Here is a 20207-nt window from a genome sequence, read left to right on the forward strand (position 1 = left end):
GCCCCGCGGCCGCGCTCCGCCCCGCCGCCGCCGCCCGGCTCCCCGCGCCCCGCGCCCCGCTCCGGCGCTGTCCGGCTCCCGGTGCTGAAGCTGCCGTCCGCGCCCGCCGCCGCCCGCCGCACACCCGCCGGAGGACCTCGTCCCGCAGCCCCGGGGCAGAGGAGCCGCCCGTCACCCCCGGGGAGCGATTTCTCCCCGGCGTGAGTCGGTGGGATTCGGGGGGGGAAACTTTGCCCCCCAGCAGGCGAGGCAGAAAGGGAAGCGCTGCGGGAAATCGCACCCCGCGGCCAGCGAAGGGAGCTGTAGTGGAAACAGGTTGTTGGGATCTCGTCGTGGGAGGAAGGGGCGGCTCTGATTACCAGCTAGCCAAATCTGGGCTCTGGGAAATGGAGACGGAGCTGCTGCTTTTCCATCCAGCGAGGCGCTGAAAGAAATGGACAGCGAATTACTGCAGGGGAGCTTTGCTCCGAAATCGCCTCTTCCCAGGAAGCTAATACACTCCCTGAGCTCTCAAAGTTCTAGCAATTGCTAGCTCAGCTTGGGGTTAACCGCAGCAAGTTTCATCTGCATAAGTCCCACTTTGCAGGGGTCAGGCAGGTGATTTTTTTTCTTTCTGCTCCTCTGCGTGTGCGTGAATACTGAATACCAAAAAGTCTGCTTGAAAGCCCGGGAGAGCTTGAGAAAAGCCAGGGTGGAGAGTTGTGGTGTTTTGGATATATTTGACACAAAGTACTGCCACCTCTGCTCGAGAGATTCGTATGGCTTGAAGGTAAGAGATACGTGTTGATGCTTTTCTTCAAGAAACACAAATGCTGTGAATATCCCGGTAAGGGAATAGAGAGAAGAGTAGCTGCTGTAATCACCACTGCCTAGCAATGTAAATAAAGACAGTAGAAAAAGAAAATATTTGTCATTATACCAAATGATCCATTAAGCTGTTCTCTTCTGAAATAGAGTAGGTGAACGTGAGTTTTCCAATTTAAAAATGCAGACTGTCTTAATTTTTTCTTCTGAAACACTAACTGCAAACCAATAAACAATTGTTATTAAATGCTGAAGAGGCATTTAGAGTTGCTCAGAAGCTAGGATCATTTTTAGAAGTTTGATGCTTAACATTGCTCTCACATAGACACAATGGAAATAGACTGACAGGGAAAATTGTAGGAGGAGGATGTGTAGATAGGATATAATGTAGGTACATTCCATTTCCCCAAAGAATGAGATTGTTCAGTCAAATGTTTGAGGGAAAACACTATTTTTTCTCTTACAACACTCTTTTTTTTTACATATGGCAAAACCTGTGTCCCTTAAAACTTCCTTCTCAGCACCAGCCTTGATGTTGAACAATCTTTCCCAGTGAAGGATGGGAGATCTGCCACCCTTTCCTGAAGAAGCCCTGGAAGGAAATCTTTCAGAAATACTCCTCTGAATGTTGCAAGTAGATTTTGTGCAAGGTTTACAGTAACCTTTGTGGCATGAAGGAAGTCTGAATTGTTCCTGTTTGTATCTTAATATTTTTCCATTGCCCTTCGGTTCTAAGGTTCATCTGGCTTTTTGAAACCAGTGGAAACCAGGGATTTAGGGCAGGGAAGCAAACTCTAGGATTGCGTTGGGTCCTCTTCAGTGCTGAAGTATTTTTGTTCAAAGTTGTTGACTGTAGGTGGTTTCTACACAGATAACACATCCTCACATGTTAATTCTCAAGACTCTCTCAGCCTGACTTTCCCACATGCGAAGCATGGAGCCGTAGAGCTAACAGCATGTGGAGCATGAATCACTGTTCTTCAAGTAGAGTTCAAAGTCAAAAAGAAAAATAACTTGATTGTTTTATAAATAGCCATCCACAAGATTATAATATAACAGGTCAAATAGGTTACACATGCAGTTGACTGCAGAATAGCGTGGGTCATATTTCTTACATGCTCAGTGTTTCATGTAATTGTTCTTCTTTAACCACACAAAGGTCTCAAGAAGTCATAATCCTGTGCTTATGGGTTTTTATTTCTTTCTTTCAAGGTAAAAGTCCATGAATTGCTTGTAGCAATCTAGAAAAAACAGTCTATAAAACAGACAATATTGCTAACTCCATCGAAGAAGTGTAAAGAGCGCTGTCTCTGTAGTTTTTGTTATTTTTTTCCATTTAACTTCTTTTCCATACTACAGAAATTCTGTTACATTAGAACCTTTATTCTTTACTTCCCACACTTCTGAACAGAGTTTTAGTAAAAGTACTTTCCACTGATTTACGTACCATGTGATTATCTTTTGCTTACATAGACAGTGTATGGCATGACAGGCAAGTATGAAGGAGCGAGAAAGAAAGAGAAGGGCAGACTTCAGATCTCCTGACCATTTGAAATGGTAACATCAGGAGGAATAACTATATGTCAGCAAAATTACAAAGATGTGAGTTTGGGCCCTGCCTTTTCCCTTAATATTTCTAAAGATAGCTAGAGAGCAGTTGTCTCACACGAATTAAGTGAATTGCCTTACCTGATGTGTCACGTATCACAAAATGCCACCCAAATGCATTTCATGCAGTTACATGTACATAAATCCACTGTGTAAAATCTGCCGTGCTATTACATTTGCATATAACTTCCATAGGCACACATGCATTGAGATTGCACGTGTGTAAAAAAGAGCTTCAACTTGGTATGCTGTAGCATTTATAAAGCAAAAGCGCGTGTTTCAGACTTTAGAGAGAAGCATGTGAACCCTCAAAAGCCAGGCGAGGCTGGGTTAACAGTTAGTATAGGTTATATTGTAGCTAACATGGGTCATACCCAGAACCAAACAGCTTCCTTTCGCCTTTACATTTTGCTTCTGTGTCACTTTCACACTCTGCATGAAAGGCTGCATCATGATTTAGATTAGATAAGTGGTCACATAGCGTCCATCCTGATGCTGCTCCCACAACCCAATCCCACATCGTCATGAAGCCCACTGAAGCGAGTAGGTTACATCCACATAAATCTGCAAAGCAAAGGCGATTTATATATATGCGCTCCTCTCACAAGGGAATCACAGCTTGACATCCACTCGCTCTGCATGCACTGCTTGCATGCAAGGCAGCAAGCACAAAGATTGCACTTTAATCTTTTCCAGCTTTGCTGAAGTATAAGACACCCGCCTGGGAAAAATACTCAGCTTTTCCTTTAATGGCACTTCATTGTTGGTTCAATGTATTCTTCCTCATACTCCCTCAGGCTAGCAGACTCAGGCTGTTACTACCATTAGCAAAGGCTCAAGGCACTGGTCAGTTGATAACACAAGTTACAAACACGCTGGTAAATGCGACTGGAACAGCACAGCAGTATTCTGCAGCTAGGTTGAAAGGTCTGAACAATGGCACAGACCAGTGAGGACCTGTGACTAAGATATGCCCCCTCAATGAAACAGAAAGGCCTAGCACGTAAAGTATGGTTTCCTGTGTGTTCTTCTTCTAAAATCCATCCTTTGTATTAAATCAGCAAATCTCCGCCCTCCCATCCTCTGTTTACTTAGACTTTGGAATTCAAATTTGAGCTTATAATGCTTACATTTTGGTGCATCTCAAAATGCCACAGAGAATTGCTCTTTCCACGGTACAACTTACTCTCGGAAAGTGTAATTACCTGGCATGCCTCTGTGTTAATCACTGGATTAAAAAAAAACCTCACAAGGCATTGCCATCTTTTAAAAACCCTTGCTGCCGAATGGGTCGTTTATAATCCTACTGGACAGATAAAGGTCCGCACTATGTAACAGCCAAATGGCCCCATGACTGTAAAAACCTTGAGGACCAGGTATGAACTGACTTACCCCTGGGCTTTCTCGTCCTTGGCACCCAAGGTATTAACATGGAATTATGTTCTGAAGCTGCCTCTGAAACTGCAGGGAATATTTGGATGGAAACAAAAATCAAGCTTCCTCCAGAAGAAAGCAGAATTTCATATTACTTGGAAAACTTTGGACATTGTTATTTCCACCGTGTGAAAGAAGCCGTGGAACGAACTTTGAAGCCCTATGCTCTATCTCTACAAAGCATTTGCTTGCTTGTCTTTAACACCCTTGTGCTAGACATACCCTTTTTCTCACTAGCAATATTCTTTGACAAATATTACATACAGATTCTCTAAAACAACAGGGAACTTTGAAAAATACTTATCTTCAAATGCACAATTTGTAGCTCTTCAGATATGAATAAGATGGATTTGGCTCATGAACTTTATAATACTTTCATCGTAACTCTTTTTCAGTTTCACCCTCTGTGCACAAATTTCTTCTGAACACTTAGGAAACCTGGAAAGGAGTGTTTGCTTTCTCACATGCACACAGCTGATATTTCAATGCCAGGAGATATAGGACAGGGGGTATTACACATAACATGTAATTTAGCTGTAAAGCTTCTTGCCACAGGACGTCTGGATGCTAAATGTTCCTAAATGTTGTTGACCTAGGTGCAAGGGGACACTAGGCAATTTCAATCCCAAGGGAAAGAAGTCCACTGATCGATAATAAATGCATAGAAACCACACTGGCTCAGTAAATATCCGAGATGCAAACAGTTGGATGATGGGAGAGTACTTGCAAAAATATCATCTATATTTGCTCCGTTCTTACTCTCTTGCCCAGGCAATAGCTTCTGGATACTGTTGGAGAAAAGATACCGGACTCGTTGAACTTTGTCTGGCCTCTCAGGGTTATTCTTTTAAGGCTACAGGAGAAAACACAGGAGGCTAAATGTTAAAACATATTAAGGTTTGGAATATAGGGAGGAAAGATTTGAAAGATTTGTTTGGGATCTAACTTCACTGTATTTTACAAATAAAAACCTTTAGTAACTGTATTTGCTTTGGCTAGCTCTTTAGGAGCACGCGACACTGATCGGTTTGTGCCAGGGTGTTGCTAACTAGATTCTTTGGGAAAGGGGCAGGCAATTGTTTAAGTCCTGTCAAATGCATCATTCCTTGTGCTGTTACAAAACCAACCTATATTCAATCTAAAATGATTGCTAATAAGTATTAACTCCTCTACCAATTGTTCCGCTTCAATCGTGTTTTCTCTTGCTGTCCTTCATCTGGATATTTTTAGCATTATAATTTTTTTTAAGATGTGACTGTGTTCAGGTTGCTTCTTCTCTGTACATCCCTCCCAATTATCTTGGTGGGTATTTTTCTCTCAGCCCCCTAGAACGGGTTTATTTCTGGTTTACTCTCCCCTGTTGGTTTCCATGTGGTTATGTGGGAGGCTGCACATTCTTTATCAAAGCAGAGAACCATGATTAGTCCATTCAGAAAATGTAAATGCAGCCTTATGTGTTATGTAGCACTGGAGAAAGAGAGAGAGACTGTAAGGAGCAATAAAAGCAGTCAATAATAGAACACAGTGTTAAGCCCTGTAGGTAGGCCTGCATGATCACAGTGACGTCCACACTTCAAATTTCTAATGGATCTAAATAAACATACTGAACCTGTGTACTGCTGTCTGGGGAAAGCTAATCAGAGTGCAATCCAGTCCCGCTGAAGTAAGTGAAATCCACTGCAATTGTGCAGCCTTTGCAGTTAACGTTCATTTTGATTTGTACGTGCTCCATTATTTATCCCAAATTTCAGACCCTGTAGCCTCAGCTGTTTCTGTCTGAGATGTCCCAGGAGATGGAAATACACTTATTAGTTGATAAATGCATGTATTCGATTTTGCTCACTGCTTCAGGTTGCCAACTGCTAAGGCTGGGGATGTATCAGCAAAATAACACTATTGAGAATGCACTGCGCAATTTGCAGCTTTATAGTAAAATGAACTCTTTGCCAACATCTCAGGTTTTTGAAGCATGCTCCCCTGAATGCTGCAGCTGAGACGCTTTATCAGAAAAGTTAAATTTATTACCTAATATATTACACCTTGCAAATTACCTGTCTAAACTGAATCCTCACCCCAAACGCTATTTCGATATCTCAGGCAATTTGGAGTTTTAGCAAATGAGGATTCTGTCTGTAACAGGCACTCTTCTGACCTCCAGTTACCTCTGTTATCTGTGTATTTCAAGCTTTTACGTATTTGTATGACAGCCCAGAAAAATGTGATTACCTACAGGATTACTGAAGTCTGAAGTTAGATTTCTAACCTTTTTATCTGTTTTCTCGGGTGACCACTCCACGCAAGAATACCTTTGAGGTACAGCCTTCTCTCCATGCTTGGGAATCTAGTGCGCTCTCACATCAGAGAGAACAGGGTGCCTCCAGCCAGCCTGCTTTCCTTTAGACATTTACACACAGATTTAGGAGTCAAATTTTACTACAAGCTATACTTATAAAGATCTTATTAATTTAAAAAGCATTAAAAATAGAAACAACACACACACACACACCTCACACACCCCATACATATGATTAAACAGCAAGAATCACCCTGGTCCCAGTACATGAATCATTTGTCATCCCCATGAGGTTATGGATGCTTTAAAAATGTGTTTGTGATTGTACAGGAATACTTTAGCTCACCATGACTCTGAGTGAACGGGCTGGGCATGTGTAAGCTCCTTATTTGCACTTTCTTAATGGCAAACAGACAGTAATAATTAGAGGGGTTTAATTATCTTATTAACTAGGGAATCAAAAAGTCAATATTAGAATCCCCATGCTAGTAAAGGTTCCTACATGTCCTTATTATTGGTTTGTTTTCATTTGCAAAGCATGCATCTCAAGCTGGTCGTGATCCATGACTGGGGATTCTAGACCTCTGCTAGAGTAACAGGAGGTTATTAAAGCATTACAGTTATTATTATTATTTTACAACTGCACACAAAGGTACCAGTGAACCTTTAGGTTTCCCCTGGTTTTTCCTCTCTAGAAAACTAGACTAAAAGAGCAGTCTTTTCCTCAAATCTTGCAAATAGTTGTAAAGTAGGCTTTAGTATTTCCAAGGGTAGCACTGGGGCAACTGCTAGAGATAGAGTTGGCAGGTGGAAGGGATCCCTGGGTGTGGATCTGTTTCCAGATTGAAGACAAGGGCTGAGAGTAAATATCGGCACATTTGATCACACGCAGTTTCCATCCACATCGCTGGCTGTTAGCCTGGCTATAGCTCAAAGTGTCCGCATGGCACTCTGAAGAAGCTGAGCTTAGAATATTTATTAATAACTACTGGGCTTCCTTCCTATCTGTTAATGAGTACTGGGCATTGGAGTTCTGCCTATAGATATTTCTGAGCACGGATCATATGAGAGTAGGCTAATGCATTTAAATTGCAAGGCAGGCACACTCTCAGGGACTCCCCTGGGAGGTGGGTCAGGCTCTCAGAGACACAGGGCTGGGTATTGAACTAGCAGCACATAGCTCACTGGCTTAAATAAAATAACATCGGCTTTACACAACTGTGTATTGCTAAGGGTTGCGTGTTTCAGTCACATAAAGTCTTTCCCAGACCTGTCCTGGCCCCTTGTGTTCTAAAAGAGTCTGTGGCATTGTGCAGTATGTTTTATGTTTAAAACACTCGGCGGAATTGATGAGTACTTTGCAGGATAAGGCATCACACTGAGAATCACAATGACTGCATCACAGTGAGAGCTCAGTTGGCATAGACGTCTTTTGAGCAAGATCTGAGAAAACTGGGAAAATTTTACTACCCTTGTTGCAAAAGAAAGTGTGCATAAAGAGCAAATTTGGTGGGAAGAGGCAGCACCCTTTTAAAACATCTTACTCTGATACCCCCAATCACAACATTGGTTCTAGAGAGCTGTAAGAACTAGGGCTAGCTGAAGATTTCATGGCCAAAACTATTTCCATTGGACTGAACTGAATCAGTATTTTGCAGAAAGTAACTGCTTTTCTGACAAGTCCCTCTCCTCTCCTCTCCTCTCCTCTCCTCTCCTCTCCTCTCCTCTCCTCTCCTCTCCTCTCCTCTCCTCTCCTCTCCTCTCCTCTCCTCTCCTCTCCTCTCCTCTCCTCTCCTCTCCTCTCCTCTCCTCTCCTCTCCTCTCCTCTCCTCTCCTCTCCTTTTCCTTCCTTCCTTCCTTCCTTCCTTCCTTCCTTCCTTCCTTCCTTCCTTCCTTCCTTCCTTCCTTCCTTCCTTCCTTCCTTCCTTCCTTCCTTCCTTCCTTCCTTCCTCCCTCCCTCCCTCCCTTCCTTTCCTTCCTTTCCTTTCCTTCCTTCCTTTCCCCCTCTCCAATACAAATTCAATAATTTCTTCACTAACACATTTTGTTTAGCTGCAAAAGTTCTGGGTTCAGAGCTTCTGACAGAGGTTAATGTTCCTAGAAGAGACATCATTTCTGCCACTGGCATTTTACCATTCCCTTGTTCCACGCCACCAGTAAAGTCCAAATATTCTTTCTAGAGAACAAGCATACGCATTTCCTTTGAAAGATGTTTTACTAATAAAAGGAGAAATCCATGCAATGACGATGTGCAATTATTCATTATGTAGGAGGATGTTTGTCTACATATGATGTCTATTTCTTTGCAGTTTCCTTTGTCATCCTTTCCAAGTGTTATTTTTATTTATCTGTAGATTTTTTTTTTTCTTCAGTGTGAAGGAAGAATCAATTAGGAAATTACAACAGTAACAGAAAATGACAAAGAGAGATAATAATAAAGTTAAGATCCTTTGGGGCTACATTTTGCGATTCAGTTTATTGTTGAATTTCTGATACAGAAGGCCTCATAATCATGCCCACAAAACCTTAGCATTACAGACGTTGTTTGCAGAGACAATAAACATACTTTAGAAAAATAATGGGGAAAAAAAAGTACATGCAAAGGAATGTTAAAGTAAAGCAATTACTAAATATGTGCAGCAGATAGTTCAATAACTTGGACATTTCTATCAGCATTCAGTGTCCACCCCAAAGATATTATTCTGAAGACATCCTTAATGTGTCAGGTGTGGCAACACCTTGACCACTAAGAATGCATCTGGTTTTGATGTGAGTGAAAAATTCAAGTCATAGCAACAACAGCAACCCTTGATTGCATAGCAAATCACATCACTTACAGACGGCAATTTGCTTTTTTCCTGGAGAGAACCACAGGCTCCAGAAGGGGAGCTGTGTCTGCGGGATGAGCATAGAAAAGAGAACATCTCTCCTCTGCACTGTTACAATGCACTTCTTTTAGGAAGGCAAAGGCCAGTGCCTGCTGGAGGTTTTTCTTGGACTTCTGTGCTCGTTTCACCTTCAGCAAGTAGGGCACCTGTGTTCAGATCATGCACATTTTGCTCTTAGTCTTCTGCACCCCCTTATTTATATTGCTGATGAATTTAACAGCCACTGAAGATAGCACTGGATTTAGTCCTGCCTTAACTTTCACGGTAACTTGTACCTAGCACTCCATAATTAAAAACATTAGTGGCTCCTTGTAACTTTTCATCTGAAAGAGTATCTGCTCCCCACCAAATAGGGTGGAAATATTCATGACTTTCTGGAGCTCTGTTAATGACTTTGTGGATTAAAGGAATATGGAAATAATACGGAATTCATAACTAGAGCAGGTCCAGATTACTGGATTTATCAATTGGATTCATTATGGACGTTGTACGCAATGGCTGCATTTAAAAGCCTCAGATAAAAGAAAGTACTCACTGCATTAGGTGTTAGATGTGCACACTGCAGGAAAGGGGTCCTGCCAGCCAGAGCTTGTACTTCTTTACGACTTTCGCAGTTGCAGGCTTTTTGTGACTGTACCTGGCAGCTGAGCCCAGATAAATTCTACTGGAGGAGCTGTCAGTGCAAACAGCATTCACAGATACTCTGTTCACCGCTTCCACTTGTAACCTCAGCCGGTAAACCTGGAGGGTTGTTGGGCTGCAGGCCAAGGGTGCTGGGTCTGGATGCTGGGGCTGATCAATTCTGCGAGCAAGCCAAGCCGCTGCTTGTGTTGTAAACTGCTTAGTGTTTGCACAGAGGGAAGCTGGTTCCCAAGGAGCCTGGGTATTTCTGCAATATAAACAGCAACAGTAACAATGCTGCCTTTCTTGTCCTCTCCTGTTGCTCCTTTTGTGGATTTAACTTACAAACTTTTCAGGACAAAATGGCTGTACTTTGTGTACTAAAGCCTTCTGTATTCTAATGCCTCACAGCAGGCTGAAAGTTTTGCTGACAGTGTAAAAGCCAACAGGTAAAACTTAGGAGAGCAGCTGGTGGGTGTGCGCAGTGATCCCCAGGCTAAGACGGAGCTAGAGACACACAGGCAAAAGTCCTGGTTATCGGCTGGCCTCACCAAAGTGGCTCCACTCCGCTGAAAACCATGAAACATGAGCAGTGTTTCAGTCATTCCGTGCCTTGAGATTTGCAGCACCCTCCCAGAGCCCCTTCTGTGTTTAAAACTAAATGTAGTGTTCATGCAGCAAAGGCCATGGCAGAATTTACACAGGCTACTAGTCCAAACATAACCAGCTAGTCTATGCTGGCCTCTTGTAAGAGGTAGCCAGTGTAGTAAAAAGTCCTGCAACCCGCTCCCACTTACAACAGCTCTCTCCTCTGACCAAGCAGACTTTTCTGCAATTTTGAAACTGAAACAGCTCAAATAATTCAAAAAATTTAACATCTCTTGAGCACTGAAGCTTGGAATAACCTTTTCCCCTGGCTAGGGATTTGTCAGTGATGCTAGCAACAAGTCATGTGGAGTACGGGGGGGAAATATATGTCTTTTCAAGGTTTCTACCAGCTGTCAGATCAACAGGTCCCGCTCCCCCACTGAAGAATCAGCCCAAAGCCATCAACTGAGCAAGGGATACTCTAGCAACAGGCTGGAGACCTGGGAAACCAATCTATTCTTAGGCTGTGATCCGCACACGTGCTGTAGTTAGACTTCAGAATGCTAATGAGCTTGCCTGAATTTTAATGAAGGCCTGTGGGAGAAGTTCCGTTTAGTGCCTTCTGCCTAGTAAAAACAAGCAGGACAGATAAAATCCTAAACCACTTTTCTAACATCTTAGCTCAGGACAAAGCAAAACAGCCATGCATTCACCTGGAAAACAAGTTGTACTACACACGATGGAAGCAAAATACCTGCGTTCCTGTGGGTTGAATCACCCATACAGATTCTCTGAGGTCTTTGAAGAGACACAACAAGATGGCTATCTTCTCCTTCCACTGTCAAATTTCACAAAACATGTCCCTGTAGTGCACACAAATTTCAAAAACATTTCACCACATTAACATGTAGTGTAAGACCCATCTGCTCTTCGGAAGCTTGTTTGACACCAGCCAAAGAGTTTCAAAGGCCAGGCAGAGAAAAATACACCCCCCAAATGCATAGATAGCAACCTCTTCCCCCTCCCCAACAGTGTAACCAGATGAGCGTCTTTCTTTAGGAAACGAGGATAAAACCATTGAAATAACTTAGCTGGTGAAGGGTTCAACAAGGAGCAACCAGAACCAGATGGCCTATATAGAATGTTGAGGAGCTTCCACAAGTAAAAGCAAGTAAGAACGAACACTCGATTTCTTTAGACATGTTTGAAAATCCTCTCCTCAAACACCGGCAGGATGAAGGCCAGTTTCTCTTCCTCCCCTCTGTCTCCATGAGAGGCACATCAGGGCACAGCTGTGGAGCAAGCTGGGCACGGGGCGCTGGGAGCGCAGATGCTGGATTGCTGTAGCAGGAGCACAAGGGAGTGCTTGACTCTCGCAATCCCAATGAGGGATTTGACAGTGAGTCAGGCGGGGGCAACATCGACATCGTATAGGGTTATCTGATCACATATGACACTCCTTGTCACATTGCATCTTTCATTAGCTCAGCCAAAAGGCTGGGGGGAAAAGATGCCTGGCTCCTTTTTAGTCTGCTTCCCTGCTGTGTGTTCAAAGGGAAGTGGCTGTCCTCAGGTGCCCCTGGGAAAAGAGGGGTGTGAGCGAGGAGTCACTGCACCATCATCGCAGGAGGACATGCCTGCGAATTTCCCCAGCCTCTGAAATGAGAATGGCACCCGGAAACGGGTTCTATCGGCATTCCAATGGCAAGTTGATAACTCTCTGCAAGCTCACTCTTGGAAAATTTACACTCTGCTTTTTCTTTTTTTTAATTGGTTCCCTGGCATTCTCGGGTGAGTTTTATTTCAATTATTGCATGTGGCTCTTTCTCACATGTCTGCTTGAGATCCAAATACATATGCTACCTCTGCTGCACAAGCTGAGGGACAAATCTATTTGAAATCACGACAAAACTCCCACTGGGAAGAAAATCATGCCTAGGAGCAAGAATTCTTCCAAGAATGTGAGCTTTTGTATCACAACAAGTAACAGTGAAAAAGATCTGTTGCATAGTGAATTTCTGCCTCCATGAGTAGACTAAATTGAACAAAGAGGGGACACAATGATGCAACAGCTTTAGAACGGAAAGGCAATTTGGAGTGGAAAAATATATATTGCATATATAAAAGGTAATGAACCATTTTGCGTATCTGGAAGACATTCAAGAAGGTTGGATCGAGAAGTTCAGACAAACACTTGTCATGGAACAGCCATGGTGCAGAGCAGGAACCACGTGACTCTCCAAGTCCTTTCCAGCACTATGGCCACAATAACAGATGCTGATTTACAGAAGCTGATGATCCAGCCCAATTCCTCTACGGCTGAATGCCCACTCTGTGGGATATGTAAAAGGATAGGTCCAGAGCTAGAGACATGTCCTTCTACTCACGTTTTGCTTGCAAAGATGACAGAGGTGGGATTTAAGCTGAACAGTGGAGCTGATTTGGGTCAGGGATTAAATGATTAAAGATCATTAGGATTTGAATTTTGAGGAGCACTGGCTGATCCGTATAGGAGGAATACACAGAGCCTCCTCGCCTCCCCTCTGTCGATTGTAGCCTGTATTTGTACTCATTCGCCACGAGGGACAGGACAGTAATTCACCTAATGTTTTCTTGAAGTTTCAAATACAGGGAAGTGGCACTTAGAGCAAGATGGAGTCACGTGAATGTTGTGTTGATTGACACATCTTCATCAAATCTTCTACAAAGAATCTATTAAAAGGGACTTCATGGCAAATATTAGTCATATATGGTGTGGAGCAAACACCCACAAAATCTAAGAAAAAGAGGGGGAAGGGAAGGGAAGGGAAGGGAAGGGAAGGGAAGGGAAGGGAAGGGAAGGGAAGGGAAGGGAAGGGAAGGGAAGGGAAGGGAAGGGAAGGGAAGGGAAGGGAAGGGAAGGGAAGGGAAGGGAAGGGAAGGGAAGGGAAGGGAAGGGAAGGGAAGGGAAGGGAAGGGAAGGGAAGGGAAGGGAAAAAAGACCTCTCCTTCCTCTGGAATTCATTTCTTTTGGCAAACATTTTTGCAAACAAGCTTAGTGATAGGAGTAGCAATGAAAAGAGCAGATGTTAAATGAATGTTAGATGACATAAGTGGAAGGCAAATATTTGATCTCCTCAATCTGAATTATTATTATTTACTTTTAATAAAGTATGGCTGAAGGACTCAGAGCTGAAATATCCTTGTGCTAGGTGCTGCATAAACACAGGAAGCCTGACTGGAGGGGAAAAAAAAGATTTATTCAACTAAGGAATTAACACAATCTATTTCTGCAGCAAATTAAGTTATACACTTCAAATGCCAAGCACCAAAATGTACAGTGAACGTTAAACAGATAAACCCAAATAATTTTTAAAAAAATCCTTAAACATTTGCCACATTTTAACCAGTACTTAAAAGTAAATATTTTGTTCGAATTTCAGCCGCCTCTATACGTAACTACTGGGAACGGGGCGCGAAGAGATTCAACCTTTTCAATTCCTCAAAAATAATACAGTTAGCTCTACTGCTGATTAAGGGTTATTTGCAGACGTTGGTGGATGATCTCAAACACATAACAAATTCTAAAAGAAGATAGATCACCTGTATCATAAGGCTGGGAATCTATTAGATTAGTCGGAGGCTCAGATCTAGGCAGAGAGATTTGGCATTAGGATACATATGAAAGAATTAAGAAAAAAATGGGCTTTTGTACCAAACAGGATGTTAGGTCTCTAGTAGTGCAATACTTAATAAGAACCAATGTCTTTCTAGTCAGAAGACCTGTCTTTGACAGTGGCCATCTCCATGTGAGAACGCAGGAGTGAAATGATATGCAATACCTACGCTATTAATTCACAATCTTATCTGCAGCTGTTACAGATTTCATGAGCTCCTGCAGTGCAAGATCTGATTGTTTCCACAATTTGTTTTCAAATGAGCCCAACATAAGACTTTGGAATGGGTCTTTGTTTTTAAGAAATAAATTCTTCACCTTTAAATGCTGAAAATCAAGATCTGTGTTATATTTCTGGTTGGGTGTCCAAAATCAAAAGCACATACAGTCAGAAATGATTTTAAAAAATCCTTGTCTGCCCATCCTTTCCACCAAGCTGAGAACTGTTCAAGCGGGCTGCATTTGGAGTAGCTCCAGCTTGCAAAATTCTTAATCTGCCAAATGTTCAAAAGATTAAAGCTTGCCCTGTACCCACATATTCTAAAAGAGTAACAAGAATCAGTGGCTCTACTCCAGCAGCCTGCCAGGCAGGAGTCAAATCTCTCTTCTGGTGGGTAGAGGGAGCAATGGGGTTTTCTGGAAGGAGATTATTGCTGGAGGAAACTATTTATACCTGCTTCCATTCTGGAAGGAAAACTAGTGATTTGCAATGTAAGCTGCCTTTCTAGGTTTGAGATGACTGTTTGTGCATTTGTCAAGTCTCCTTTGAGGAGGGCTAGCAGTCAGACCACATGCTCTAATGGCTGTTGCGATGGTTTAAGAGCCCGTGCTAGAAGTCTTGGAAGCCCTATCCGAGGGGAAAATGGTTCCAAATTTTCTAAAAATGTTTGCAAAATATATTCCGACCTTGGGTAACCAAAATGTTGTGAGTTAGATCTTTTCAAAGAAAAGGGCATATTTAACTAAAACTTCAGAGGAGACAGTTATTTTATATTTTTTTTCTCATTTTGACGTGAGATGTTTTAACAGGTTTGAAATCCTGATAGATCCTAAAAAGGTCATTTATGAAAAAAACCCCAAACAACCCACTACAACTTTTCCTTGCAAAAGTTATTAGTTTTGGCTGTTTAACAAATTGGAATGAGAAAATGTTAAAATTGGAAAATTCCAAGTAATTTCTGATAAAACCTCATGACAAGCTGCAGGTCTTGAATAGAGAGAAGGCCTTTTTAAAAATGGAATCTGCTTTCTATTAGCAGAAAGACACGCTGAAGCAAGTTAAATGTGCATTTCTCCACCTCTAGGAAAGATATCACTGAGTTCTTCCCTTCCGTTAGGACTTGCAAAAAAACCTGGCAAGCCTTTAATTAAGGGCAAGATTTTCAAAGGACGTGAAAGCAGGAGGCAGTCAATTCCCAGTGAAATTCAGCCTTAGAACATCCTTCTCCAAATGGACCAGACTAATGCGTGCGCTGGTTTTCAATAGGGAGGGCAATAACACACTCTGTTCCCTTTGTGCCGCTTCTGCCAATACCGTAGCAGTCCTGGGAAATGTTTTGCTCCATCAGCACTGTACCCAGGGATAATGGACAAGTGATCTGGGAAAAAAAAAACCTTCCTCCCTCTTCTCCCTGCAATGCAATTTCAAACTCAGGTGAAAATTCATGGCGTCATAGGGAAAAAGGGATGATTAATGCACTAATACCACAAATGGAGAACTGAGAAATCAAGTGACGTCTCGAAGTCAAAAGCATCAGAGCATCTGCATTAAAACCAGGATTCAGCCTTGCAGTTCTTGAGTTACAAGGCTATTGAAAGAAGATCATCCTGTCACCCACTCCCACAGGAAGGAAACTCTCTCTGCGTTCCAGAGAAAGGAGCTCAGGCTGCTGTGGTTCTCTTCACCCGCTGTCCCATTGCTGCTGTAAGGGAGGTGGTGAGTCACATCACAGAATTAGCGCAGAGAGCTCTGAACAATGCAATTATTGAGAAGTAAAGCGCTGTGAATAGAAAATATTGTGGCATCAGCGAGAAGAATGGTTAAAGTCAGTGACTCAAAGGCCTATGCGGCAGGAGTGTATTATATACAAACCCCATGCTAATAGCACTTCTGAGCACTTACAGGAGGAAGTGCTTAGATTAGGTGCTTTACAACACACTCCGGGGGGACATATGCACGCTTTCTAGTAGGAAGATCCAATTAGATATTACGCAAGACCGAGTGAAATGCAGCAACGTTTCTGAATCAGAAGTGAGAAATAACTCTGTTTAAAATGCCTTGCACTTGTATTTCAAATAACAAAGGGTCTGGAGAATGGGGAGTCATATAGAAAGGCAGGAGAGGAGGAAGCTTTTCAAGAGGTTTTTGCAAGGAGCTGATGGGAAGAACTGTTGTATTGGATAGATACGAAGGTTGCACAGTGCTGAGGTTAGATTCAGCCCCCCCCAAAAACCCAGCCTTGTCAGGATCTTTGTCTCTAATTTCTGTACCTCTAGGTGAAGAGGTAGCTAAGCCTACTGCTTGTGTATTCTACTTATTACTAGAGACTTACCACTAAGAAAATGCAAGGAGGGTAGAAAGTTAAGTTTGCCCAGTACTGCCTTCTGAAGAGATACAGCCAGTGCACAAAACTGCTTCAAATGTAATTACTGCCAGGACCTCATCAGTCATGATTGCCAAATCCCTGCTGTACTTGCATGTCCTACTGGGTGCCTGGGAGAGTCAGGTTTATTTAAAGCTACTAGGACTTTGCTTCTTGTGTTCAGTGTATCGGCTGATCCTGCAGTGTCAGATGCCAAAGCAGGTGGCCGTGATTTTTCATCAGCCTTAGCAGCGGCAGTGGGTACTATGGTTCTCAGGTCAAGACAGAATTTACAATATTTTCCTAATTCCTGGCCTTTCCTCCTCTTTCTCAATGCCTGCAGACACCGTCCCCTGCGCAGAACTGGATGGGAGGAGGTTCTTACTCACTGCTAGCTGTCACACACCTTCCTTGCTCTCCAGTGAACCATGACCAGGAATTCACAGCATGGATTATCAATTCTGGGCTTACATGCAAGGAACAGCGAAAGTACTCCAGAAGCTGCTTTCCTTTGCACAGTGCTCCTGAACAGGGAAAAAAACCAGCTCCTCAAACACACTTGCCCCTTCTCTTTCTCTCCCACCACCTCCCTACTGCAAAAGAATATGTTATTATTTCCCTTGATTGGGATGCCTCAGTCGCATTCTCAGTGGAGCCCAGTGAACAGCATCGAGAAGCATCTTCAGGACAGAAAGGATGTCAGTTTGACAGCTTTCCTGTGGCCCATTGATTCCAAAATTTCAGAGGAAGATGACAATAGTCAGGGAGGCACTGTACTGTGCAAATTTCACTTAGACATTGATTTCTGTGAAACAGAAATGCCTTTGGAGCAAATCTGTCTCTAAACACCTTTCTCACATAGTCCTAGGCTAGACTTTCAGCAACCTGCTGGGTACGTCTGGGAAGCAGCAGAGGGAAATAGGCAATCTGGCAAGAACTGCGTGCAAGAAATACCTTGGGAAAGGGAGGTAGAGACTGTTCTGAGGCTGCTGTGGAAACTTCTGCCATCAGGATATTGTTGCTGGTGGCTTTTGTTGTTGTTTTCCTGTTAGGTCTACATAGGGTTCAGTCACTGAGGCGCTCTGGCAACCAGGAGTCCCAAGCCGAGCAGCGTGACTGTGTCTGGAGTTCATGGGAAAGCTTGCCCCCTGAAAGCATGCTGAACCAACAGCCTCCCCAGATCACATCAGTGCTGCCAGCTGCCTGCAGCCCCCGCCGCGCGCTGCCTGCTCAGGGGAGGTGCGACTCAGCCATTGCTCAGGCGTGGCGGCAGGGAGCAGGGCGCAGCTCCCGCGGCTGCATCCGTCAGCTCCTGCTCCTACCTCTGCCAGCCTGCTCCAGGCTGAGCTCCAAACTTCATCTTAAATGCATTATGTCTGGGGCAAAACCTTAGGGAATTTCATACTGTTTTATGAAGAAGTGAAGGTTGACTGCATGTTTTGGCAGCCAGGCCCAGATCAGCTCCAAAGGCCACAAATCTTTACCAAACAGAAACCAGATGCTGTAAGGACACGCATCACGGTGTCTGCTAGACACTGATGCTAGCTCAGGATCAGGCCTGTGAGTATTTTATGCCTGAGGGTGTTTGCAAGCAGAGTAAAGACCAAAAAGAGTGCTACACCTTTGCTATTTCTGAGAGAAAAAAAGATGTTTGCACTGAATCAGGGCAGCTCTGACCTAGCACAGAACTAAGAAGAACAGAGGGCAGACCCAGGATACTATTCAAACACAGGTGAGCCGTAGGTATGAGTTTCTGCTGGAGCCTTTTACCCCCTGCTTCCCAGAGCGCTCTCTGGTACATCTATCTCTATATGATAGAGCAAACTCTGCTTCTCTGCTTAATACACATTTCATGTTTCAGATCTTGCCAGAAAGACAAACGGTTTTGTTGCTGCCAGTTGTGAACATTACACATTTGCCAGGGAGATGTCATGCTTGTTTGCCACAAATGTAATTAGATGATCAATCACGAGGAGCCAAGAAATACAGGCATTGCAAACAAACATATTTTTCAGCTTGCTCTCTGAAAAGAACGGGGAGTTAACTCCAAAGGAGAGGAAAACTCTGGCTCTGCATTTACAGCCTCTATCCTGGCTCCCTTTTCCCTGTCATTTCCAGCAGGGAGTAGCAGCCGGACAGCAGATTTCCTCCAGTTGCTGAAAGACACCTGGAAAGCATGGGAACTTGTTGAGAGAGGCTATTTTCCTCCGGATGGCAAACTGCTTCCCCGTTCGGCCACGCTTGAACAGGGGCACTCAAGGAAGTTAATGTAAAGGGCATTAGCACAGACCAGGGTGTACACCTGATCCGACAGAAGGGGAAAGCAGCAGAGATGCTCTGTGCGAGGCAGGCATGCTGCTGCACTGCTGGCATCAAACACAAGGCTGCAACCTTGCTGCTCTGTCCTGCCCTTGACCTCTCAGTAAATCCATATCTGGATTAGCTCAGACATACTACAAATCCGTGTGGACTCTGTATGGGAATTAAAGTGGCTTTACCGCAGTTAATTCACAAAGGAATTTGTTCCATTTCGGGACTCTACCCACATCTGCATCCAAAGTCTCGGCTAAAACGGAGACTCTGTTTTGCCTCTGGTGGTAGTGTACAGCGGTACTCAAACTCAACAAGGTTCCACAAGGACAGTGCGTAGCGAGGTGCCATTTGTGCTACCTTTTCACCGTATTTATGATCCCTTCCCTCTGCCTCCGTATGAAAATGCAGGTGCCTGGAGAAATGCAGTAAAGAGCACTCTCTTTTCCAGTCAGCTTTTTTAAGTGCTTCTTTCTTCTCTACTGAGAAACTGTCAGCAGTAAAATAAAAAGTGCTCCTTAAAGCAGTACTGAAAGACTCACAAGACACTCTAATGGCCACCATAATGCTTCCGAATGATGCCAGTTCTGTGTCTGGAGAAATGAAGATTATTTTTAGGACTGAAAACCCAAACTCTCAAAAGTTAGGATTTAACAGATTTGTCCATGTAATTGTAGTTTTGTACCATATGGGTATGTACTAGATACAGCCTTTAATTGCATGACCACAAATACACTGTGTTTTAGTTTCCCTGTTTCACGCAAAATATTTGGAACTTTTTTGTGTTTCGTTTTCCCAAATTAAAGCTTTTTTTTACAATAGAAACACCAAACCTTTTCATTTGTACAATGTTCAGACGTAATCTTTTAACTTTCCTCATGATGACCAGCTGCATGAAAAGACAAAAATTATTGCTGAAAAAAAAGTTCTACTGAAAGAAAAAAAAAATAAAATCTTGCAGAAGCTGCAGAAGGAAATGGAAGAGAATTTTTGCTCACTTTATCCAGGGCCTTCCACATCCTCCCTAACCCGCATCGAGTAAATGCCCAATAGACGACATGAGAGATTACCTGTATATGGTTCCTCCAACTCCGCCACTGAGTTCCAGTGGCCTGTAAAATGAGCAGGGCTAGAATGATTGTGTACATAACTCACCCTTGTCTCTGGTCTTGTCTCCATGAAGCACAATGCTGTTTTGTGAACTGCAGGCAGAGCTCAGAAGGAGCCAGAATCAGACCAAGGGGCTGATCCTGCACATAGCAAATCCTTCTACTCCTTTTATACTTTTAAGATACTTTTCTATGTTCCTGCTTTTTTTTTCAGCCTGCATTTTATGCATGTTTCTGCCTTCTCTAGGTAGTTTTGCGTTATCAAAGGGCAACAGGAGAAAAGAAAAAACTGTTGCTGCATTTAGCATTGATTTT

At 43.2% G+C, this 20207-nt stretch overlaps 1 protein-coding gene across 2 annotated transcripts in view; it reads left to right on the top strand.

The window, feature by feature from the left end:
- The first annotated feature begins 710 nt into the window (after positions 1-710).
- The window catches only part of DRD2 (dopamine receptor D2), a 32524-nt gene continuing 13027 nt past the window's right edge, over positions 711-20207 (top strand). For both annotated transcript variants that reach the window (XM_076358580.1, XM_076358581.1), the window contains exon 1: positions 711-769. The gene's annotated coding sequence lies outside the window, so the exon portion shown is untranslated. The remainder of the gene's footprint in view (positions 770-20207) is intronic.

Source organism: Aptenodytes patagonicus, chromosome 23 (assembly GCF_965638725.1).
Source record: "Aptenodytes patagonicus chromosome 23, bAptPat1.pri.cur, whole genome shotgun sequence".
Lineage (NCBI taxonomy): Eukaryota > Metazoa > Chordata > Aves > Sphenisciformes > Spheniscidae > Aptenodytes > Aptenodytes patagonicus.